The 27,049-nt window shown below is 42.5% G+C and overlaps 1 protein-coding gene and 1 long non-coding RNA gene across 2 annotated transcripts in view; one reads left to right on the forward strand and one right to left on the reverse strand.

Moving 5' to 3' along the window:
- The window catches only part of LOC126284378 (uncharacterized), a 248,437-nt gene extending 243,744 nt beyond the window's left edge, over positions 1-4,693 (reverse strand). Inside the window, exon 1 of the long non-coding RNA XR_007551474.1 lies at positions 4,601-4,693. This is a non-coding gene — a long non-coding RNA (uncharacterized LOC126284378). The remainder of the gene's footprint in view (positions 1-4,600) is intronic.
- Positions 1-27,049, forward strand: part of LOC126284372 (calcium uptake protein 1 homolog, mitochondrial) — a 613,419-nt gene that overhangs the window by 34,808 nt on the left and 551,562 nt on the right. The window lies entirely within an intron of this gene.

Here is a 27,049-nt window from a genome sequence, read left to right on the forward strand (position 1 = left end):
CAAATGGCTCTAGGCACTATGGGACTTAACATCTGGGCTCATCAGTTCCCTAGACTTAGAACTACAGAAACCTACTAACCTAAGAACATCACACACATCCATGCCCGAGCCAGGATTCGAACCTGCGACCGTAGCAGCAGCGTTGTTCTCAGCATAAGTTAGTGTCAGTAGTGTATAAGACTAGGGACCGATGGCCCCTTTGGACTTCACACATTTCTTTAACAGTGTGGATCTAATTCCCAGTATAGTATGTCTGTACATGTTCCATTCTCAGATAACGGCTACGCATTCTGCATTGTAACCATTACATTTGCGATACTGGTTAATCATGTATCCTAGCTATAGTGTCCTCTGCTGGCCTCAGTTTATTTGTGTAAATACCAGACGTATTCTGATCGTCACCAGCACTTAGTATGTACTTACATGTTTAGGTTGACGTTGATATTACATCATAATATTTTATGATATGTCTGGGTGATATATATGGCTGTTTTACATTAAACACGTTTTATCTTTCTTACAGGCTTTATATAGATTTAGCGTCAGCAAACAGAACTTGGCTGGTTACTCCCTGTTTTTGTTTGTAACAGATCTGAAGATGAGAGTACCCGACACCTGTAATAGTGAAGAGTAATAGTTTGTGTGATCAAGACGAATCGGTAAAATAAAGGACGTTGTACACTGGATTGGCCGCAAGGGGTCGGGTGACGATGCTTGTTTTGCAAGACCTCCACTTTCACACACGATCTGATGCCATGCGATTTTTACCTTTGAAGGCTCTTTATCAAGGATCATGTAGTTGTGCCTCTGCTGCAATCTGATCTACGCAGCTTTAGAAACAGCATTGTTACAGCAATTACTCCAGATACACTGATCAAGTTTTGGGAAGAACTTGATGTGTGGTGAATAGTGCTCAGATAGAACACTTGTAAGAGAAACTGTTTGAGTTGCTCTTCCATTTCATGCATTTGCTTATAATTGCAAGTCGAATGTAATAAAGGCTACAAATTCTTAAAACCCGTATATTTATACTGTAACATCCTGCAGAGCTAAAGATGAGCCACGGAGATCAAAACTAGTTATAATGGAAAAAAAACTGTGCAGCTGAATACTTTCTATTTATTTATACATCTTTAAGCAGACTCATATAAATTTTGTTTAAGACTTTTTGTCATAACTTCAGCCTCCTGACTGCAACATTATATTGATTTGTTCTTGTTTCTCTAAAGCTTATTTATAATGCTTCCTGTAATTTGCAACCACATAATGGTTTTTAAAATACCTTTTTATTCCTCTAGTATCACAAAAGCTCTTTTTTTGCAAATCTCCTTCACTATGTCCTCTATTGCAGAGACAGGTCTTGTCTCTGCAGTTCGCAAGTTGTATGGTGCATCGTTTATAAAATGGAGAATAACACAGGGCCCTATGTAGAGTCTTAGGATTATCCCGAATATATTACTTTCTCCATAACATTGTGCATCGCGAGGGTAGCCTCCAGGTTTTCGCTATGCTGTGTCATGCAGGGTCACCATTAGACCTGTTCTAACTCTCGCTTGCATCACGGCTTCTTTCATCGACGTTTACTTTGCAGAGCAGCTCTCTCGTTAGATAGTTTACAGACGCCGACAGCGACGTGCTACGCACTGCTTCAGCTTATCCTTCACAGAGGCCGATCACGTACTTTCAATGTAGCGAGTAGCCTGGTGTAATAGACAGGAGAAAGGTGCTCTTGTAGGACTGTTTACGACTCGGTAGCAGAGATCCACCATTCACTTGGCTCTACAAGAGCAATCTGATTGAGACTGTCATTTACATATTGTTTGAAGTGCCGCCAAGAACTACGCCTCTCATCAATTCCTTGCTATGCATTTTCCGTGTGATTCATTTTGTTCTAATGATTACTTCACCTAGTTGCCATGTCAGCAGACGATCTATTTTTGTTTTCAGTGTTTCTATTATGCCTTCCAGATCTACCTTATCAGTCCCTTTCCTTGTTAACGGTGCGTCTGAGCATTACTGAGGGAGACATGATTTAAACAAATCTTCTGTTCAAAAAAAAAATAAAGAAAAAAAAGAAAATCGGCAATCCCTTTAATATGATTGGAATTGAAGGAAGTTAAATCAACTTCAGGTTTTCAAATGGCAATGTGATATCAAATTAGTGAAAGAGCTGTTAAAACTTAATTTTTGTGTGCAGTAAGTCTTTAGTGTGTTGCGCGGTGACCAAAAAAATCTTCTTGACACTGTCGAGCTAAATACTACTTATGGAAAGAAACATGAATTTTGTAGGACGTTACAAGTGTTTCACATATTTTGCTAACTTTTCGTGATTAAAAAATCTTTTTATCTTATTATTACTAAAATAAGCAAACATTGTTCTTGCAATTTCAATATTAAAAATTATTCTTTTGAATAATTAGAACATACTGTTTTGCTTAAATCTGGTTAAGAAAGGACTCGCTTGTCTGTTTTTGTCATATTATCTCTGTCTCAATTACCTTTGTTGGCCAGGTATAATTCAGACAAAACTTTTACTGATCGATGTATAGCGAGTTGCGAATCGGGACTGATTCTCTGTCATCATTGTTCTTAGGACGCTCCAAAGATAAAGTGTGTCAGCAGATTCCTGCTGTGAGACATGACACAGAACACAGAACTTGGGAAGCCCGCCAATAACTGCCAACAGCAGAAATACTTCGGGATAAGAGTCCAGGAGTACAGGTCAGGAATGTGCTCAGAGCAAGAAGACAAGAGTTTTAAACGTTCGGTACAGAAAATAGAAAACGTTAACTATGGTCTTGTGTGACAGTTTATACACAAAATTATTTACAAGTTAAAACCTAAGCATTTTCGTGTTCGTGAAATCGTAAAAAGACCGTCGTAAGTTTACTATGCCATTTTTACTAATTATTTGTTATTACTATAATCCTGGCCATCTGGGCCACGCAGTGTAAAAGGGGCATTTTCAGGCGGTTGTCTTAGCTTTTCCTTGTGCAAGTATCACTTTCATTCTCACAGAATGGGCTTTTTTCCCGTTCGCCATATCAAGTTGTACCGGTCTTCTTGGGGTTTCCTACGAGGCCAGCTGTCCAGTTGTGAATTAACTGCCTTAAATCTTACTGTCTGGTACACATCAAACTGAATCGTTGCTGCTTCCTACAGGTTCTCTTTTACTGCAGCGATCCTTTTTATTGCTTCAGCAGTAGCTTTTCTGCGGGTTTCGCAGAGTTGCACAACCTGTCTATTTAATCTGATTGGTTCCAGTCTTTTATTATTTGCTTACTAACTCCTACCCATGCCTGCGCTCGCATATCACTGATTTTATTGTAATGAGTGATGGTGTGTAAGCATGCTAGTAATTTATAAATGTCTGTGCTTATAGTGGTTAGAGACGTATGTACAATAAAATGTTATGCAGTACCAGTACGTAGGTACACAAATAATATGCTTCTGTTATTTTGGTGTATGTCGAATCTGAAAGCATGCACTATGTTTTCTAATTATATTTACAAGATGCCTCCACTCTTTATATTCGTACAGAAGCAGAGTTCTTACGGATTCCTCTGGCTCACCTAGTGCTATATGAGAGGAGCAACGCGTACAAACCGTTTCATTCTTCCATTTTAATGCATTATGGTGGCTATCGAACGCGTGGGTTCCTAACGATATACATCGAACGTGCGGCTCGATGTCGACTACACGACTCTGGTGGCGCGAGTTACGGATATTGACTAGAGCAACTTCAAAAGACGAACGTTTATTAAGTTTATAGTTAATAACAAATGAAAGTACGCGTAGTAGCTTTACTTACTTTAGTCGTCAGCCTCGTCTTATTCGTGCACTATTGTTCGTGTTGTGTAAGCCGCCAGCAGCAATTCACTTTCCCATAACCTGGGTACACTCTCACTATGTTAGAGACAGCAGTAGAGTCAATTTTTTCAGGCAACGTCAAGTTACAAAAATTTAGATATCAGAAGAGATATAATTTTCCAAGCGGGGAATTAAATTTCGTCATGTGACTCTCTCGACACTCGAAACTGCAACACTTTCGCTTATTGCCATTCACACCGGAAACGGTCAAATATGTCCCCCTGGCAACGCACTACACGTTTACTATAATTCGCGCCACCAGAATCTATGGTCGACATCGAGTCGCACGTTCGATATATATCGTTAGGAGCCCACGCCTTCGATAATCAATCATTTTTGGAAATTACCGACTTACTTATGATTAACACAATCAATTAATAAATATTAATCAATCGCAGCCTCACCAAAGGCCTCTCACGTTCCATATGTAAAGGTACTGCCTCTAAGAGACACCGTCGTGAATCTTCAAGCGTATCGGAAGCTATAACACACGCATTAGGCTTCCTACAAATACCCAGCGCCTAAAATGCTACGGGCGTATGACTGTTCTACTATTTATGTAGCACTTAGGACCGTTCTGCATACAAGTTATGCTGAATCTGAGACTGCTCTGAGGTTAATTTGATTCGAATAACTTTCGAAGCTCGAGCTCCAGTAGAACGCCGTATGCACAAAATCACACGTTAGCGAGGCTTATCGTTATAGTTTTAACTATGGTTCTCGGGCTTACCTCGGATATTATTCTTGTATCGCCAGAAAAACTCTCCAGCTATGCCAGGTGGAGCAGCAACTCAATATCGTAAACATTGGATCTGCACAGAATAATCTATAACTCCAAGAGTCGCCACTATTGCTCCAGCGTCGGCTGCATCCCACTCATGTACACCATATTTAAAAATGTGCTTCTTACCACCGTCTAACATATACAATCTGGACACTCATATTTAAAAATGTTAATATTGCCACAGTCTAACGAACACAATCGGGACACTCACTGCTGTGAAAATTGTTACGTCTTATAGTTGCTGCGACACTAGCGCCCCAAGCGGCGAAAAAGTAGTGGTAAAATGAGTTTTCTAAATTGTTTTTCTAGTTGATGAGGGACATAGTCGTTACACTTTCGCGTTTCAAACAGTAGTAAATATCAACAGACGCGAATGATCATCAAATACATTCAAAAGCAGCCGAATCTCCCTAATTCAGTGGCATAAGCTACAACTTAATGATGAAGAAATACATTCCAATCCGTTTATAATTACAGCGTACTCCGCTGAAAACAAGAGAATATAAACACATTTTTCATGCATGAGAAGAACATTTTTCATGCATGAGAAGAATGTATTTCTTCTGTTGGCTGTTCTTATTATGACAGGCATTTTCCTTCGCACGTAACAAGTCTGTAGCGAGCCTAATGTTTCACATAGTCTTACACTTCACTTGATTTTCTGATCCACAAATATATTTGTAAAAGTAATTACTTTTGATTCAAAAGCGAATGTTTTCAAGATTATTTCTGATTGTTGTCGAATGCAGCAACATTGTGGAATTGGTCTCTTTTTATTGGGAAACAGTTTTATTGCTTTTGTTCTTTTATCATCACGTATATATGGTTTTTTCTTCAACTACAGATGTGGTAGCTAAGGTGCTAAGTTAAAACATGATATTGCAATCCATGCACGTTTCCTATGTTCCACGTTCACTGATTTGACTGGAAATGTAGTGAAAAACACTTCACGTTTCTGAGTAGACGAACTGCGCCTTTCTGCAAAAGATTAAGTCGTCTGCTATTAATCAGCAATACTTTTTTGTTCTTAAAAAACACGGAATTCTCCAGTAAATATCTGTAGGTCATGAAAAAGTCGTAAATAAACTGTTCTGTAAACTAGCTGTTCGCACCACCTCGGTTCGTTTCCCTAAAAAACGACAAATGTGGTGTCTTCTTCTTGTCACTGCAGCATACTGTGCTATACGCGCTCCCATTCGTAAAACATTCTACACACTAATACAAACAATTACTATTCGCTTTCTCTTTCACAAGATCTTGCAGAATGCAATGGTGTAACTTTCTGGCCGCTCGGCGCGCTGCAATTGCAGGGTGTAACAAAAAACAGAAGTACAAGTTTATATGCCAACTAGCTCTGCAGATGATGAAAAAATTGATGAAATCTATAATGAGATAAAAGAAATTATTCAGGTAGTGAAGGGAGACGAAAATTTAATAGTCATGGGTGACTGGAATTCGTCAGTAGGAAAAGGGAGAGAAGGAAACATAGTAGGTGACTATGGATTGGGGCTAAGAAATGAAAGAGGAAACCGTCTGGTAGAATTTTGCACAGAGCATAACTTAATCATAGCTAACACTTGGTTCAAGAATCATAAAAGAAGGTTGTATACATGGAAGAATCCTGGAGATACTAAAAGGTATCAGATAGATTATATAATGGTAAGGCAGAGATTTAGGAATCAGGTTTTAAATTGTAGGACATTTCCAGGGGCAGATGTGGACTCTGACCACAATCTATTGGTTATGACCTGTAGATTAAAACTGAAGAAACTGCAAAAAGGTGGGAATTTAAAGACATGGGATCTGGATAAGCTGAAAGAACCAGAGGTTGTACAGAGTTTCAAGGAGAGAATAAGGGAACAATTGACAGGAATGGGGGAAAGAAACACACTAGAAGAAGAATGGATAGCTCTGAGGGATGAAGTAGTGTAGGCAGCAGAGGATAAAGTAGGTAAAAAGACGAGGGCTGCTAGAAATCCTTGGGTAACAGAAGAAATATTGAATTTAATTGATGAGAGGAGAAAATATAAAAATGCAGTAAATGGAGCAGGCAAAAAGGAATACAAACGTCTCAAAAATGAGATCGACAGGAAGTGCAAAATGGCTCAGCAGAGATGGCTAGAGGACAAATGTAAGGATGTAGAAGCTTATCTCACTAGGGGTAAGATAGATACTGCCTACAGGAAAATTAAAGAGAACTTTGGAGAGAAGGGAACCATGTGTATGAATATCAAGAGCTCAGATGGCAACCCAGATCTAAGCAAAGAAGGGAAGGCAGAAAGGTGGAAGGAGTATATAGAAGGTTTATACAAGGGCGATGTACTTGAGGACAATATTATGGAAATGGAAGAGGATGTAAATGAAGACGAAATGGGAGATAAGATACTGCGTGAAGAGTTTGACACAGCACTGAAAGACCTGAGTCGAAACAAGGCGCCCGGAGTAGACAACATTCCATTAGAACTACTGATGGCCTTGGGAGAGCCAGTCCTGACAAAACTCTACCAGCTGGTAAGCAAGATGTATGAGACAGGCGAAATACCCTCAGACTTCAAGAAGAATATAATAATCCCAATCCCAAAGAAAGCAGGTGCTGACAGATGTGAAAATTACCGAACTATCAGTTTAATAAGTCACAGCTGCAAAATACTAATGCTAATTCTTTACAGACGAATGGAAAAACTGGTAGATGCGGACCTCGGGGAGGATCAGTTTGGATTCCGTAGAAATGTTGGAACACGTGAGGCAATATTGACCTTACGACTTATCTTACAAGAAAGATTAAGAAAAGGCAAACCTACGTTTCTAGCATTTGTAGACTTAGAGAAAGCTTTTGACAATGTTGACTGGAATACTCTCTTTCAAATTCTGAAAGTGGCAGGGGAAAAATACAGGGAGCGAAAGGCTATTTACAATTTGTACAGAAACCAGATGGCAGTTATTAGAGTCGAGGGGCATGAAAGGGAAGCAGTGGTTGGGAAGGGAGTGAGACAGGGTTGTAGCCTCTCCCCGATGTTATTCAATCTGTATATTGAGCAAGCAGTAAAGGAAACAAAAGAAAAATTTGGAGTAGGTATTAAAATTCAGGGAGAAGAAGTAAAAACTTTGAGGTTCGCCGATGACATTGTAATTCTGTCAGAGACGGCAAAGGACTTGGAAGAGCAGTTGAACGGAATGGACAGTGTCTTGAGAGGAGGATATAAGATGAACATCTACAAAAGCAAAACGAGGATAATGGAATGTAGTCAAATTAAATCGGGTGATGCTGAGGGAATTAGATTAGGAAATGAGACACTTAAAGTAGTAAATGAGGTTTGCTATTTAGGAAGTAAAATAACTGATGATGGTGGAAGTAGAGAGGATATAAAATGTAGACTGGCAATGGCCAGGAAAGCGTTTCTGAAGAAGAGAAATTTGTTAACATCGAATATAGATTTATGTATCAGGAAGTTGTTTCTGAAAGTATTTGTTTGGAGTGTAGCCATGTATGAAAGTGAAACATGGACGATAACTAGTTTGGACAAGAAGAGAATAGAAGCTTTCGAAATGTGGTGCTACAGAAGAATGCTGAAGATAAGGTGGATAGATCACGTAACTAATGAGGAGGTATTGAATAGGATTGGGGAGAAGAGAAGTTTGTGGCACAACATGACTAGAAGAAGGGATCGGTTGCTAGGACATGTTTTGAGGCATCAAGGGATCACCAATTTAGTATTGGAGGGCAGCGTGGAGGGTAAAAATCGTAGAGGGAGACCAAGAGATGAATACACTAAGCAGATTCAGAAGGATGTAGGTTGCAGTAGGTACTGGGAGATGAAGCAGCTTGCACAGGATAGAGTAGCATGGAGAGCTGCATCAAACCAGTCTCAGGACTGAAGACAACAACAACAACAACAACAAAAAACAGTGTCGCGAATCTTATGGTAGACTGCGGCAATACTCGAAAAGATACAGCTGTCTAAAATAACCTGTGATCCTCCCTAGGGTTCAAGTTACTTGCATACCAAATTTCATCGCAAGCGGTTTAGTGACAAAGTCATGAAAACGCAACAAAGAGAGTTACGCCCGCATTTAATAACATTGTTGTTAGTATGGAAGTATGGATTAAACACGTTGAGATTTGAATAAGCATTGTATTGATTACGTTGAATCATGTTACATAGAACATATCAACCAATGAAAGCACTTTCACAAAAATGGTAAAGTTCAATAGTGAAAGACTAAAAAGCTTTTTCAAAAAGTAAATATTTTTTTTTAATTCGTGTAATATTCTTCAAATCAGTATGTATCTCGTACTCCACACTTTGTAACGTAGCCTATGTTGTTTCTCAGGGTTCAAGGTATCTCATAACAAATTTCTTGGATATCGATTCAGCGGTTTAGTCGTGGAAACGTAACAGATCGAGTTACTTCCGCATTTATAATACTGGTATGGAAATATGGACTAGTATGGATTAAACACGTTATGATTGTATAAACACTGAATTCTAGTATTCTAGCTGCTGCCTGAAGCTGCACTCGCATATCAGTGAAATGAAATGTGCTTACGGCTTTATTGATCGAGAGGCCCGTGTCAGGATATTACGGAGTTGGGTGCAAGTCTTTTTATCTGACACCACTTCGGTGACTTGCGCGTCGAAGATGAGAAAATATTGATGAAAACAACACACACATCCAGGCGCGATACGGAAAATACCCTGTGATAGAGAGTATACTAACCACATGGACACAAGCTACTTCAGAAATTTATATCGTATCTCAGAAGTCACAAGGAACCGGTGGCGCTCAGCAACTAAAATACGACGGACTTGTGACTGATATTAGTATGAAAGTATGAATTAAACGCGTAGAAGATTTATGAGGATTACATTTGTATTCATTGCGTTGAATCGTATTGTGTAGAACATATCAAAAAATAAAAACATTTTCATAAATATGATGAAGTTCAAAAATCAAACAGTAAATAACTTTTTTCAAAGAGTGAGTATTTTTCCAGATTTCACGTTATATTCTTCAGATCGATAAATATATTGTAATATGCACTTTCTAAAGTACCCTACCTTCTTCCTCAGCGTTCACTCTCTCTTCGTATCAAATTTCATCAAAATCGACTCAGCGGTCTAGCGGTGACAGCTCAACAAACAGACCTACCTTCGCATTTATCATAGTAGTACGGATAACGATACGGATTGCTTATTTAACCTGACCAGGTTAGGACCTTATGCCCCTCTGTTACCTCTGACCAGCAACAATTCTTACAAAAAATTTACATAACTATCACAATAATAATAATCTGTATTATTAAAACAGATAATAATTGGCAATAATATTAATAACAGTAACACTAAAAAGTTGATAAAATAATGGAAGAATTACTGGGTGACCGTTACTGAACTACACGAAATAAAATCGTTAAAACTTCTGAACGGTTTGCTTTAGGACGTTCAAACATCATGGTTGGCCGAGAGGCATGATGGGAATTAGTATGCGCTGTATGGTTAGGTTTGGCGACAAACTCCACTTTCATTTAGATGGGTTCGTCAATAAGCAAAATTGGCGCATTTGGGGGCCTGAGAATCCGCATTTCGCGATCGAGTAATCTCTTCACCTTCAACGAGTGATTGTGTGGTGTGCAGTCTCCAGCCACGGAATAATCGGTGCGACATGCCTTGATGACACGGCGACTACGGAACGATACGTGAAAGTTTTGGAATCCTAGTTGTCCAAAGTGACCCTGATTTTGACAAGATGTGTTTCATGCAACATGGCGCTCGACCCCACCGAAGCAGGAGAGTGTTTGATGTCCTGGAAGAGCACTTTGGCGACCGCATTCAGCTCTTTGGTACCCAGAGGTCATTGGCTTGGCCTCGATTGGTCACCGTATTAGCTCGATCTGAACACTTGCGACTCCTTTTTATGGGACTATACAGAAGATGGTACAGCAATAACCCCAAAACCATTGCTGAGCTGAAAACAGCCGTTTAGGAGGCCATCGACAGCATCGACGTGTAAGGTGTCAGGCAAATCCAACACCTTCCATGAAAACCCTGACATGATAAGCAAATCCAGTAGTATGTCACATAGCTCCGAATAAATTGTGACATTAAATTAACCAAAGTAATACGAGTAACGAGTGAGCAAATGGAATACCACAGACTAACACAAGAATGCCTAAATGCATGTCGTACCTTCCCACCGTGAGGCAGACGCAGTTCCGAGGGGAGAAACGAGGACAGAAGACGAGAGCAGAACCGTGTTAAGCTAGATAAGGGAGGGGCTGTACGACTATACAACCCGCACGTTTTAGCGTGAGGCTTTTTCGCGTCTCAGGTATGTCAAGGATCACCCCCAGCCCATGTTAAAAGCTAGAGCCCTCCAGAAAAGCAGTATAGATCTTACGATAACACAAAAAAGGGCCACTACCACCCGCAAGTTTTAGCGTGAGACTTTTTCGCGTGTCTGTTACATTAGGATCACTCCCCAGGCCATGTTAAAAGATAGAGCCCTCCAGAAGAGCAGTATAGATCTTACGATAACGCTAAAAGGACCACACTAGCTGCAGGTTTTAGCGTGAGAATTTTTAGCGTCTCTGTTACGTTGCAAACTTTAAAAAACATTGCCCCACCACGAAAAGTATAACGTTTCTCATTGGATAGACAGAATTTTTGTAGGCGGAGCTTAAGGTTAACATTGAGACCCTGATTGGTCAGATGAAAACATAGCCAGATAGTTTTTTTAAACTAACTTCGGTAAATTGTAGTAAGGAGAAGTTAGAGGAGAGTTAGTTCCGGGACGGCGAGCTGGATGGCTGCTGGCGCCGGCCGCTGCCGCCCTGACGCTGCCTTAACACCGACAAGGTAATGAACGCACGCGATGCCGCATTTTTGAGCGCATAAGGCTTCACTCAGAACTGCAGAAGACTCATCTGTTACAACCCTTTTCTGCGTAATACTAGTGTTGATCGTTAAATAAAACTCATGGTGTTCACATTTGCCACTTGAAGTAAAGATCTGAAACGCGATGATTTTTCTTTTATATAGTTATGGAGAAGCCACATCAGCCACTGTAATTTACGACAAGTTAGATAAGTTATTAAAGATAATTGAGGGTCACTGTAGACCATTTTGATAGTTTTCTCTTTTGTGAAACTTAAATTAAACCTAGATTATAGATGTGATATGGCATAGGTCATCCTTCGATCGATTGTAGAACTTGGAAACCCATTTAGGGAATATTCGTTCACATTTTTGTTGAACGCTGTTGGTTTTTACCATCCTGTATTAAAACATTTCCTTTTATCAATAGTGCAATTTATAAACGATGTTTTGTGATTAGAATAAATTTCCAATGGTAAACTTAACTGCTTTTTCGACGTTATTTTACCAGCTAACTAAAAATAGGAAAGCCTTGAACCCTTTCCACTATATTTTGTTAGACTTAAGATTCTTTTACAGGGAGTGCAGTGGAGCTGACGCTGAGATCATTTATTATTTGGTTATATCATCGCTAGTCTCACTGAACTCTTCTGAATTCTACATGTCATGTGTGGTCTGGCGTCTCCTTACCAGCAGCAGGTCCCAGGTTCAAACGAGTTAATGCCCTAAAAAACACGCTCAGAGCGTCGTTGCGCGGAAGTGGTAGGGAGACACGATATAGAACAATCAGACACCACCATGAATGTTTAGAGATGTTCCGACACTTCAGTGAATTACGCAATTTTCGCTATTCGTCTGCGCTACATCACTGCCAAGTGATGGCAGGCGCATCTAACATGGCATAACTTAAATCCGAATATCTGTAGTGACGTTTACACGTTGAATAAAGTGTACTCACGCCGTATTTTACAACTAATTTACGTTTTTTGACTTATAGTTCAATAATTGTCTCTCTGTAACAATGATATTGATTAGTTATTACATAATAAACTCAATAATAATTTGCATTATTAACAGAAAGTAATAACTGGCAATACCAATTATAGTAACACTAATGAAAAAGAAATGTAAATGTCGTGTGACTAGGGCCTCCCGTCGGGTAGACCGTTCGCCGGGTGCAAGTCTTGCGATTTGATGCCACTTCGACGACTTGCGGGTCGATGGGGATGAAATGAAATAATTAGGACAACACAACACCCAACCCCTGAGCGGAGAAAATCTCGACCCAGCCGGGAATCGACGCGCTGACCACTTTTTTTATCTCATTTTGTTCGTTAAAGTTTGTTCTACTTATTCGGGGCGGACGTCCTAAGACGTCCGTTTAACTTCGTCGTTGATCCATTCACTCAGTTTTTTTTTTTTTTTTATTGCAGAGGTCAGCTAACCCTCTGACCGAGCACACTGAGCTATCGTGTCAGCGACCACTGAGCTACCGGGGGGGGGGGGGGGGGGGGGTGACGACAACAACACTAATAATTATTATAATAAAATAATGGGGCATTTAGAATTTCAATAGAGAACTCTGTAGACAAGGGGAGGAAAAATTGTGGGTAGCGACTGTTTACGAGAGTGAGCTGCTAGAAGAGAGAGAGCTGCTGTGGTAGAAGGTGAGCCATTAACTGCCTTTTGACATTTGAAAGGATTTTAATTTCTCTAATATAGAGGGGTCTTTGATAGTTAATATCGTCGGAACAAAATGACATATGCAGTTTTGTGCGGTTGCGTAGTCCACTGTTTTTTCAATAGATCTTGGCGCGCGTTTTCCATTAGATGATAGCGAACCAATGTATGAAGTAAGATTGTCGTTTGAGACACGCAAAGTCGTATTACAGAGATACTAAAACTACAAAAACATGATAGAGGTGAAACGACAATGGCGTAATGTGTATGGAACTCGGCCGCCAACATATATAATAATTTATCGTATTTGGGATAAATTTGAAGCTGATGGTACTGTTCTAGATCACCATAACTAAAGGTCTGGCCGACCGAAACCATCAACAGGTCCATCTTCAAGCGCTGCTGTGTTGCAACATTTCACTAGGTCACCTGAGAAATCTGTGAAGCAGGGTGCACGCGAAAGCGGGGTAAGCCGATCAAGGGTACGACTAATTCTGAACGGTAGGAAGTGAAAAGTGCAAATTCCAAGATCACTGCACGCTGTGAACAAGGATGGCCCGGATCGGAAGATGGAGTACTGCGAGTGATTTAAAGGCATGCTTCGCGAGGATGAACGGCTTGCAGAGACGGTTATCTGGTCTGACAAAGCGCAGTTCGGTTATTTCCTAGAACGCTTGCAAGCTATATACTCGTATATATCCTACGAGCGGCTGTTGCGGAGCAAGACATCGATTTTGTTTACAGCGATCGTAACTCCTACGACAAAAGGCGAACGATGTGTACTTCGGTTACAGAGTTGGCAACCACTAAAACAATACATGAAAACCGTCCAATGACGACATGAAATGTAATTCACTTACCTGGCTCTTCGTTGATATCTTTGTCCTGGACAACATCGCAAGATTTGTATGCTGCTGACAGAAGTTCTTTTTTCCATAGCCGGTCTACACTCTCGCAGTATCTCTTGAGAAAATTGGCAAAATCTCACAGGGAAGTTTTATACCTCGTAAGCGCAAATTGTGGAAGTAGATGTATTCAAAAATATACAGTTTATCTCGGTTTCGTAGTCGTCCTTTTGATGGATGATTTCAGGGATTTGCATAATCGCTCGACGTTCTGTATGTGCGCAAATAGATCATCAGAAGACAAGAATTCGACAGAATGGTTTACAAACTCATGGTGAAATCCCTCTCCCTTCAAAGTATTATACGACTTCCATTCATCTGTAATGATTTTGGTCCTGGGCAGGATGAAGTTCTTAATAAGAGCGATTAAAGTTTCTTTGCCCCTGGAATACACTTTCACAATGAAACATTTTCTTGGGTCTCTCTCTATGCCTCCGAATAACCAAATCTGTAATGAGATTTTCACTCTGCAGCGGAGTGTGCGCTGATATGAAACTTCCTGGCAGATTAAAACTGTGTGCCCGACCGAGACTCGAACTCAGGACCTTTGCCTAAGGTCCCGAGTTCGAGTCTCAGTCGGGCACACAGTTTTAATCCGCCAGGAAGTTTCAACCAAATCTGTTCTTGCGAAGTAGTCCTTTCCCCCACTTTCGTGTTGTATTGCACACTCTTCTTCACACCATCTATTGGACCCCTGTCGTTTGTCAGAATAATGTAACACACTTCTCGACAGAAACCGTAATGGTCACAAACAGTCCAGTTTTGACGATGTTTTTTCCAGCATACAATTTTTAGTTTAGCAGGAAACCAAGATGATGCTCTGCTGTATTGTTACTTTACAATTATCAAACCATGTGTTTTTCCTTATACTTGTTCTTTTCTGTCATTTGCAACAATACAACTGTAACGGGAGCTCACAATCGCTACTTTATGAACTACATTTTGGGCAGTTCTCCCCATAACAATCCATGCAATTTCTAGTGTCGTTATTCGGTATCAGATAGTACTCCCGACACTAGTCCAAACAGCTTTCAACGGTATTCAATCTAGGACTCAAATCACGCCACTTGAGACTAACACTACTGGAAACTAGCTGCTTCGGTCATCTGTACGAGATTTACCCCGTATCATGTGTCAATGCTGTCTTTCGAAGCGAAATTCTTTGCCGCAGTTTGTGTGTCGTCCCTGCAAACAAAATCGATATATTCCGCCGCGACAGTCGCGCGTTCGATATATATCGCTTGCAAGCGTTCTTGGAAATTACCTGCATTGCAAATTGAACGGTACTGTAAATCTCCACAACTTCGTGTACTGGGCTCCTGAAGATCCTCACGTTCACATGGACCAGCATGATAATCTACTGAGTGTTAATGAGTGCTGTAGTCTGTCATTGCGCGATTTGATTGGCCCATTCTTCTTTGCAAGTACTGTAACTGGTGAGATGTCTCTTCATATGGTGCAAACATCGATTTTACCTGCTATTCGAGAGTTTTTAATAAATATGAAGTCTTTGATTGGATGACGCTATTTGAAACCCCAGATTGAATGATGATTGAAAACGCTGTTATACACTTGGCTAAAAATGGAGTAAAGATTTCAGGCGACAGTTGTTTTCAGGAATTATGTATCTGAAGAGCTTTTTAGAAGCTAAGTATGACTTGGAAGAAAGGTGGAGCTATTTTCTTAAGGAAACCGAAAATCCTGAACGCAAATGCCAACTGCTAAAATTATGCGAGTCATTCGTTTTCTGTACCCGCACACAACGCCACTGTGGTAAGAGTATTTTCGCTGATGTCGGCCCAGTGGACTGCTGTGGAATCAATGTTACAGTGACAGTTTAACTAGAAGCTGACTTGCTTGGAGTTTTACAAATACGCAAAAGGGGACAAACTTGCTCAGAAAGGTGAAATGTTCTGAAAAACATGGTGTACCAAATACTCCTGCCGCAACACGTTCCACGTAATTGTGTTCCAAACAAAAGGACATTATATTAATTAAATTTTTACTTCATTTCTACATCCCCATTTCAGAATGTTTCGACGAGGTCCCAGCTAGATATCGCAACTCTAGTTGTTGGAATTGTTGGAACACATAGAAGATCTACTAAGGAGAGACCCTACACTACACTTGTCCGTCCTCTTTTAGAATACTACTGCGCGGTGTGGGATCCTTACCAGATAGGATAGGCGAGTACATCGAAAAAATTCAAAGAAGGGCAGCACGTTTTGTATTATCGCGAAATAGGGGAGAGTGCAGAATTTGGGGTGGACAGCATTAAAACAAAAGCGTTTTTGCTTAGGTTATCTGTCTTGAGCAGATAATCTATAGTAACAGATGTTAACAGCTGCTGCGGAAGACGGCCACAAACGTAAACAGGCGTTTTTCGTTGCGGAGGGATCTTCTCACGAAATTCCAGTCACCAACTTTCTCCTCCGAATGCGAAAACATTTTGTTGACGCCGACCTACATAGGCAGAAACGATCACCATGATAAATAAGGGAAACCAGAACTCGTACGGAAAGATATAGGTGTTCGTTCCTTCCACGCACTATACGAGATTGGAATAATAGAGAATTTTGAAGGTGTTTCGATGAACCCTCTGGCAGGCACTTAAATGTGATTTGCAGAGCATCCATGCAGATGTAGATGGAGAAGCTGGCAGACAAAATTTCCATCGTAGCTAAATAAAATGCATTCCTAACGTTCTTACATAACTGCGTTCTTACATAACTGTAATCAAGCATTCGCAGAAAATATTAATTTATTGTGGAAATAATGTGAAAAATTCCCGATGTTACAAGTATGTAACAAGGGGCATTATAGGATTAGTTTAATTTTAAAATAATAATAAGTTTCTTGTAGAAATAGTAAGCAATCAATTGGCTACAAACCGACCCCTTAACCATTATTTCGACGTTTATAAAAGGTCTTCTACAGAAGGAAAATATGGAAAGAGGTACGTTAAAATGTAGCCGAAAGGCGTCGTCAAATATAACATTTCATCGCCATATTAAATTAAAACATGCACAGCATGATTGTTATCATATGATACTTCCTCTCCAACGTACAGCTGATGCACTGGCTAATTATTAGTATTATCGTCCGCCTCGGTAGCGTAGCGGTAGTGCTAGCACTTACCACGCAGGGGCCCGGGTTCCATTACCGGCAGGGGACTGGATGTTGTGTGTCCTTTATCATCATTTTCATCATCAGTGACCCGCAAGTTGTCGAAGTGGCGTCAACTAAAAAGACTGGCAATACGGCTGTCGAACATCCCCGAATAGGGACTCCCGGCCAACAATGTCATACGATCATTTCCAATTTCCATTATTATTTTTGACAATGTCGCAGAAATTGAGGAAACAATTATAGGCCTAACCTCGAAACCTGCCGTTATGGAAAAGACTTATGGAGAAGACCCTGAAATATTTTGCGCCCTCCCCCCCCCCCCCCCCCTCTGGGGTTTGCAAACCACGGGTTGGAAAACGATGTCTTAAGCTATAAGCTGTGCAATGATATAATTTTGCAGGTACATCCAGTGGTATATGTGGCTACTGTCTGCGAAATGTTTTGTGAACAGAGTTAGTAGTAAAGAAGTAATAAATGAAACTGGCACGAAAAGGCAGTTTTTCACGCGTCTCGGAATCCGACGCCATATCTCCTAAACTTCGCGTCGTACAAGTGACAATTTTTTGTAGGTACAGTCAGCGACATATATGGACATTGTCTACGAAAAGTGTTGCGAACGCAGTAGCAACGAAGTAATAAATTTAAACGCAATGGTTCATGCAGTATACGTGAACAGTGAGTATCCGTTAAGCTATATACTTTTTTTTCTTGTATCATTTTGTGGGGGCTGCCAACGAGAAAAAATTTCGTCCAGGTTTGAAATTATTTGCAAAGATTGTTGCAGGTCGCGAAGTGTTCTCATTCTCAAATACTGCATGAGTGTTAGCTGATCGTGGGCTGCACTTCTCTTTCACCCCAACCGCTACTTGATAAGTAGGTGGTTCTTGCTATCAAAGTGATACTTTCCAGACCGTAAGTGACATGTGTACCGAGTATAGTTGAAATCGCTCAAGTGGATAGGAAGAGATGTGGAACGTATATACCGTTTTTATAATACAGAATGGTGCAGAAAAATGTAGACACTCTTTGATAGTATTAAAAAAACAAAATCATATAACGTTAAAACCGTCAGGGGAAGTTTATTCTAGGAGGGTAAGTCAAATATTATCTGCAAAGTAGTTATAAAATTTTATTGTAATCAAATAGGAAACTTACAAGAAAATCATTTTTCGACATAGTCTCCTTGCGTTTCAACACACTTGGTCCATCGTTGTACAAGCTTCCTCATGCCCTTATAAAAGAAGGTTCTCTGTTGAGCTGCGAGCCACGAATGCGCCGCTTCTTTGACTGCTTCGTCCGAGGAAAATCGACGGCCCCTTAATGCCTGTTAGAGTGGACCAAACAAGTGATAGTCAGAAGGGGCAAGATCGGGATTACACCACTGGCCATAAAAATTGCTACACCAAGAAGAAATGCAGATAATAAACGGGTATTCATTGGACAAATATATTATACTAGAACTGACATGTGATTACATTTTCACGCAGTTTTGGTGCATAGATCCTGAGAAATCAGTACCCAGAACAACCACCTCTGGCCGTAATAACGGCCTTGATACCCCTGGACATTGAGTCAAACAGAGCTTGGATGGCGTGAACAGGTACAGTTGCCCATGCAGCTTCAACACGATACCACAGTTCATCTAGAGTAGTGACTGGCGTATTGTGACGAGCCAGCTGCTCGGCCACCATTGACCAGACGTTTTCAGTTGGTGAGAGATCTGGAGAATGTGCTGGCCAGGGCAGCAGTCGAACATTTTCTGTATCCAGAAAGGCCTGTACAGGACCTGCAACATGCAGTCGTGCATTATCCTGCTGAAGCGCAGGGTTTCGCAGGGATCGAATGAAGGGTAGAGCCAAGGGTCGTAACACATCTGAAATGTAACGTCCACTGTTCAAAGTGCCGTCAATGCGAAAAAGAGGTGACCGAGACGTGTAGCCAATGGCACCCCATACCATCAATCCGGATCATACGCCAATATGGCGATCACGAATACACGCACGTTCACCGCGATGTCGCCAAACACGGATGAGATCATCATAATGCTGTAAACAGAACCTGGATTCATCCGAAAAAAATGACGTTTTGCCATTCGTGCACCCAGGTTCGTCGTCGAGTACACCATCGCAGGCGCTCCTGTCTGTGATGCAGCGTCAAGGGTAAGCGCAACCATGGTGTCCATGCTGGTGCAAACGTCGTCGAACTGTTCGTGCAGATGGTTGTTGTCTTGCAAACGCCCCCAGCTGTTGACTCAGGGACCGAGACGTGGCTGCACGATCCGTTCCAGCCATGAGGAGAAGATGCCTGTCATCTCGACTGCTAGTGACACTAGGCCGTTGGGATCCAGCACGGCGTTCCATATTACCCTCCTGAACCCACCGATTCCATATTCTGCTAACAGTCATTGGATCTCGACCAACGCGAGCAGCAACGTGGCGATACGATAAACCGCAATCACGATAGGCTACAATCCGACCTTTACCAAAGTCGGAAACGTGATGGTACGCATTTCTCCTTCTTACACAACTCATCATAACAACAACGTTTCACCAGGCAACGCCGGTCAACTGATGTTTGTGTATGGGAAATCGATTGGAAACTTTCCTCATGTCAGCACGTTGTAGGCGTCGCCACCGGCGCCAACCTTGTGTGAATCCTCTGGAAAGCTAATCCATGGCGTATCACAGCATCTTCTTCAGCGCTTCAGTGTAGTAGAACGTGCTGAAAATTAATGCCTCCTAATTTTATATGTGCAAGCCCTTCAAGCTCTTTTAATAAAATGGACTTCATAAACATTCTACACGCTTAATCCTCCGACCTTTTGAGCCGTAGCAGCTCATATCGATAGTGCCACTCTGGTGGTTTATCTTTCCTGCCACGGTCAGAGAGGTAAGCAGCGCCCTCTGGGGCCTATGCGAGGAGTAACGAGTCGAGGTCCCGGGGGGTGCTCCTGGACGTGGTGGAAGACGGTTGTCTGGTTGACGCAGCGAGTGTGGGACCGGACCTATCGCATCGAGATATACAAGTTGGCTCTGAACGGAAGGCGCCGTAGCAAGCAGCGGGAAGCGGGCGTTCTGTAATTTGTGTGAAGGAGTAATGATTTTGCATTGGATGTCCCAGTGGTTCCCGAGAGTTGCGGTGGCTGCTTTCGGAGAAGAGAATTGGTAAGAGCTTGTGTCTACGCGCTTTTCCTTACGATGTTGTTGCCTGCCGTTATAAACGGGTGAAAATCAGGCGCTTGTATTGACTATACGGGATATGGTGATGTAAAATCACATTTGTGATTGAGTCTCACTTGTACTGTGATAATTTAGAGGCGAATACTGTGGTTGCTTCATTAGGTCTGGTTCTTTGCTGTGCAACTAAGGGAGTCAGTTATTTGAGGTAACTGAGGGAGCACCATTATGATGGTCTAAGTGATACGTTCTCCACGTTTGTCTATGGCTTTGCGAATCGAAATCGTGGGGGAGTACACGTGTGAGTAATTTACTATTGTATTGATGGTTATGTTGTAAAGACTGTACTCTGGTGTGTTAAATCACACACTGATTTGTAGCCAATCTAAGCAGAAATTACTATTGGTACTTACTTATGTGCTACTGTCCTTATGATTGGCGTTGTTTATCTTTCGATTGTGGGGGTGCTCACGTTAAAAAAAATATAGCTACTGTTCATAAGGGTTGTGTAGTAAGGAAATTGCTTAAGCTTTTATCATATGCTGGTCTGTTTGCCTGTCACATTGGCTTTCTATGCAGTAACTGAAGGAATGTGTATGGTGGTTCAAGATTGTAGGCTGACTAGCATTTGAACTGGTGTTGAGGTTAAGGGCGAGATCAGCATCGTGCAAACCCGCACGCTGCGCGTGGTTAAATGTTCCGCTATTGGGGAGCCGGCTCTCTGTTCTTCGATTTTGTAAGGATACGTGATGAGGGCATCGCTGTAGTTTTTCGCGTGCTAAACTGCGAGGTGTCGGTACCGTCCTAGGGCTAGACTTGTGATGTATGTTATGTTGAAAGGGAATTAACTGTACCAAACTTAAGAGAGCTTTTAGTTTGTTTTAGGTCTGTACATGGAATGATGTTCATATTTTGTCGATTGCGGCAATAACTTCCTGTGTGGGGAGATTCTCTGAGGGACTTGTATTGTACTGTTGCAGTGCAGTCCATCTGAAACGTGCTGCTTAAAACTTGGGACTGCAGCTCTCTGATGTTATATCTTATTGTTTAATCTTAAATGTCTTGGATGTAATATGGTTGTTGAGGATTATGTAATTAATTTTGATCGCTGGTTCCTGAAAGGAAGTATTTCGTTTTAAAAAATGTGCTCGGTCAGAGCCTATTTAAATATGATTTTAACTTATCATCCAAAATTTCTAGTCTTGGTTTCTTAAAAGGCTTTCAGTTAAATGATTGCTATTTGCCTGTTTAAATGTTTGAGGGACTTAAAGGAAAAGAATATTATTTTGTAATTTTGTACTGATTGTTCCTTTTGAGTAATACCTGACTTATGTGTTCAATAAATGAGTGTCTAGTCAATGTTCTATTGCTAGACTACCCCTTCCACTCCACAGCCTATTGAGCTGCTTTGTGTCGAAATTGTGTTCAGAACACCCCTCTGACCTGACACCTCACCTTTATATTTGCACCTCTCTGCCGCTGGATGACTCTGAAGCATAGTATGTAAGATGGCGGGCCCACAATGGACCACCCTCTACTTCAGCAAGATCATCTCAGACCACACACGAGCACTGAGATATCTGAAACAATTTGGCATCTTTGGATCACTAGCATTGATCAGCACCACAGTCCAGACTTGGGCACATTCGATTATCTGCTGCTTCCAATACTTAAAACCACCTTCACGGGCTTGTCTTCGATAATGATGAAACGGTGCAAGAAGAGATGACGTGGCCCCATTAACGAAATCAAACGTTCTCCAGTGACAGTATCAACAACCTAGTCTCTCGCTGGGAGAAATGTAGTCTTCGCCAGAATGGCTACGTTGACAAATAAATACGTAGGCACGAAGAATAATGATATATGATGTTAATAAAAATGCTCACGTATTCTTTTACACTCCTGGAAATGGAAAAAAAAACACATTGACACCGGTGTGTCAGACCCACCATACTTGCTCCGGACACTGCGAGAGGGCTGTACAAGCAATGACCACACGCACGGCACAGCGGACACACCAGGAACCGCGGTGTTGGCCGTCGAATGCGCAGCATTTGTGCACCTCCGCCGTCAGTGTCAGCCAGTTTGCCGTGGCATACGGAGCTCCATCGCAGTCTTTAACACTGGTAGCATGCCGCGACAGCGTGGACGTGAACCGTATGTGCAGTTGATGGACTTTGAGCGAGGGCGTATAGTGGGCATGCGGGAGGCCGGGTGGACGTACCGCCGAATTGCTCAACACGTGGGGCGTGAGGTCTCCACAGTACATCGATGTTGTCGCCAGTGGTCGGCGGAAGGTGCACGTGCCCGTCGACCTGGGACCGGACCGCAGCGACGCATGGATGCACGCCAAGACCGTAGGATCCTACGCAGTGCCGTAGGGGACCGCACCGCCACTTCCCAGCAAATTAGGGACACTGTTGCTCCTGGGGTATCGGCGAGGACCATTCGCAACCGTCTCCATGAAGCTGGGCTACGGTCCCGCACACCGTTAGGCCGTCTTCCGCTCACGCGCCAACATCGTGCAGCCTGCCCCCAGTGGTGTCGCGACAGGCGTGAATGGAGGGACGAATGGAGACGTGTCGTCTTCAGCGATGAGAGTCGCTTCTGCCTTGGTGCCAATGATGGTCGTATGCGTGTTTGGCGCCGTGCAGGAGAGCGCCACAATCAGGACTGCATACGACCGAGGCACACAGGGTCAACACCCGGCATCATGGTGTGGGGAGCGATCTCCTACACTGGCCGTACACCTCTGGTGATCGTCGAGGGGACACTGAATAGTGCACAGTACATCCAAACCGTCATCGAACCCATCGTTCTACCATTCCTAGACCGGCAAGGGATCTTGCTGTTCCAACAGGACAATGCACGTCCGCATGTATCCCGTGCCACCCAACGTGCTCTAGAAGGTGTAAGTCAACTACCCTGGCCAGCAAAATCTCCGGATCTGTCCCCCATTGAGCATGTTTGGGACTGGATGAAGCGTCGTCTCACACGGCCTGCACGTCCAGCACGAACGCTGGTCCAACTGAGGCGCCAGGTGGAAATGGCATGGCAAGCCGTTACGCAGGACTACATCCAGCATCTCTACGATCGTCTCCATGGGAGAATAGCAGCCTGCATTGCTGCGAAAGGTGGATATACACTGTACTAGTGCCGACATTGTGCATGCTCTGTTGCCTGTGTCTATGTGCCTGTGGTTCTGTCAGTGTGATCATGTGATGTATCTGACCCCAGGAATGTGTCAATAAAGTTTCCCCTTCCTGGGACAATGAATTCACGGTGTTCTTATTTCAATTTCCAGGAGTGTATATCACGCCCTCGTATGTAACAGGAATTTAGTTGCTGTTATGTGGCAGCTTGCTTGTACCCAGCAACTATACGAGTACAACCTTGTCACATGATCGATAGGGCTAGCGAACACTGTGGAAAAAATACATGGCAACACAGATTATCAAAAATTAGTTGCCGTTGTTGTTGTAGTCTACAGCCCGAAGATTGGTTTGATGCAGCTCTCCATGCTACATGATTCATCATCTCCGGATAACGACTGTAGCCTACATCCTTCTGAATCTACTTTCTGAATTCATCTCGTGATCTTCCTCTACCATTTTTACTCCCAAACTTCCCGCCAATACTAAACTGATGATCCCTTGATCTCTCAGAACGTGTGCTATCAACTGATCCCTTCTTTTATTCAAGTTGTGCCATAAATTTCTTGTCTCCCAATTCCATCCAGTACCTTCTCATTACTTATGCTCTGATCTCCAGCACTCTTCCGTAGCACCAATAACCCAACTTAGCTACTCGTACTAATAGGGTTACTCATAGTTACTCATGATCTGCTGCAGTCGTCTCCTGAATCCATTAACGGACACTGTAAATTAACTACTGTAGAGTTAAATTAAATTAATCTTGTATAAAGTTTCATCATATTTATTATACTTACAAAACAAAATCAAAGCATCATTACAAAGGCAAACAATACTTACAATACAAAAGGAGCAGCTACATGGTCACTGCTCAAAAAAACAAAACCAGACTGCTCTCCCCATGCCAATACTGCTACCCCTATGCATATATATTCCAAACAATAACGAACAATCCTCTGCATTGTATACAATCATTTTTTGATTAACTAACAACTAAAATTAATATACACTCCTAGAAATTGAAATAAGAACACCGTGAATTCATTGTCCCAGGAAGGGGAAACTTTATTGACACATTCCTGGGGTCAGATACATCACATGATCACACTGATAGAACCACAGGCACATAGACACAGGCAACAGAGCATGCACAATGTCGGCACTAGTACAGTGTATATCCACCTTTCGCAGCAATGCAGGCTGCTATTCTCCCATGGAGACGATTGTAGAGATGCTGGATGTAGTCCTGTGGAACGGCTTGCCATGCCATTTCCACCTGGCGCCTCAGTTGGACCAGCGTTCGTGCTGGACGTGCAGACCGCGTGAGACGACGCTTCATCCAGTCCCAAACATGCTCAATGGGGGACAGATCCGGAGATCTTGCTGGTCAGGGTAGTTGACTTACACCTTCTAGAGCACGTTTGGTGGCACGGGATACATGCGGACGTGCATTGTCCTGTTGGAACAGCAAGTTCCCTTGCCGGTCTAGGAATGGTAGAACGATGGGTTCGATGACGGTTTGGATGTACTGTGCACTATTCAGTGTCCCCTCGACGATCACCAGAGGTGTACGGCCAGTGTAGGAGATCGCTCCCCACACCATGATGCCGGGTGTTGGCCCTGTGTGCCTCGGTCGTATGCAGTCCTGATTGTGGCGCTCACCTGCACGGCGCCAAACACGCATACGACCATCATTGGCACCAAGGCAGAAGCGACTCTCATCGCTGAAGACGACACGTCTCCATTCGTCCCTCCATTCACGCCTGTCGCGACACCACTGGAGGCGGGCTGCACGATGTTGGGGCGTGAGAGGAAGACGGCCTAACGGTGTGCGGGACCGTAGCCCAGCTTCATGGAGACGTTTGCGAATGGTCCTCGCCGATACCCCAGGAGCAACAGTGTCCCTAATTTGCTGGGAAGTGGCGGTGCGGTCCCATACGGCATTGCGTAGGATCCTACGGTCTTGGCGTGCATCTGTGCGTCGCTGCGGTCCGGTCCCAGGTCGACGGGCACGTGCACCTTCCGCCGACTACTGGCGACAACATCGATGTACTGTGGAGACCTCACGCCCCACGTGTTGAGCAATTCGGCGGTACGTCCACCCGGCCTCCCGCATGCCCACTATACGCCCTAGCTCAAAGTCCGTCAACTGCACATACGGTTCACGTCCACGCTGTCGCGGCATGCTACCAGCGTTAAAGACTGCGATGGAGCTCCGTATGCCACGGCAAAGTGGCTGACACTGACGGCGGCGGTGCACAAATGCTGCGCAGTTAGCGCCATTGGACGGCCAACACCGCGGTTCCTGGTGTGTCCGCTGTGCCGTGCGTGTGATCACTGCTTGTACAGCCCTCTCGCAGTGTCCGGAGCAAGTATGGTGGGTCTGACACACCGGTGTCAATGTGTTCTTTTTTCCATTTCCAGGAGTGTATAAAACTGAAAATACATTTATAAACGTATGTTTACTCCAGAACAGCAAGTACAATTCTATGTTGGGTCGTATTTGTGATACTATTTGAGTATAATTTCTCGAATGCATAATTACAATAATGCATTTAGATATCTCATTGATTACTTGAGGCTCCCTTCATCGAAATTGTTCCCTTCATTTACAGATCTTCTACACTTTGAGGTAAATGAAATCAAACAGTTATTTTTGCAATTATATTTTTTTCTAGACGAGTTACATATTTTGTGTGCATGTGTAATTTCGAATTCATCTGGAGAATGTATGTTTTAAAAGAGTCTAAATGGGCTGTTACGCTCCACACCACATTTATAAACCCTCTATTCTCTTCTTGTCTACACTGTTTATCGTCCAATGTTTCACTTTCATAGCCGGCCGGAATGGCCGAGCGGTTCTAGGCGCTACAGTCTGAAACCGCACGACCGCTATGGTCGCAGGTTCGAATCCTGCCTCGGGCATGGATGTGTGTGATGTCCTTAGGTTAGTTAGGTTTAAGTAGTTCTAAGTCCTAGGGGACTGATGACCGCATAAGTTAAGTCCCATAGTGCTCAGAGCCATTTGAACCATTTGAATCACTTTCATACGTGGCTAAATTTCAAATAATTATCATCGGAAAAGACTTCCTAATACTTAAATCTATATGCGATGTTGACAAATTTCTCTTCTTCAAAAACGCTTTTCTTTTCATTGCCTGTCAACTTATTACGTTCTCTCTACTTCGGCTATCATCAGTTGTTTTGCAGCCTAAATAAAAAATGTAGCCGCTACATTTAGTGTCTCGTTTCCTAATCTAATTCCCTCAGCATCGCCTGATTTAACTAGACTACATTCCATTACCTTTATTTTGCTTTTGTTGGTTTTCGTCTTATATCCTCCTTTCAAAACGCTGCCCATTCCGTTTAACTTCTCTTTCAAGTCCTTTTCTGTCTCTGACAGAATTACAGTGTCATCGACAAACTTCAAAGTTTTATTTCTTCTTCCTAAACATTAATTCCTACGCCAGTTTTTGTT

The sequence above is a fragment of the Schistocerca gregaria genome, chromosome 8 (genome assembly GCF_023897955.1).
Source record: "Schistocerca gregaria isolate iqSchGreg1 chromosome 8, iqSchGreg1.2, whole genome shotgun sequence".
NCBI lineage: Eukaryota > Metazoa > Arthropoda > Insecta > Orthoptera > Acrididae > Schistocerca > Schistocerca gregaria.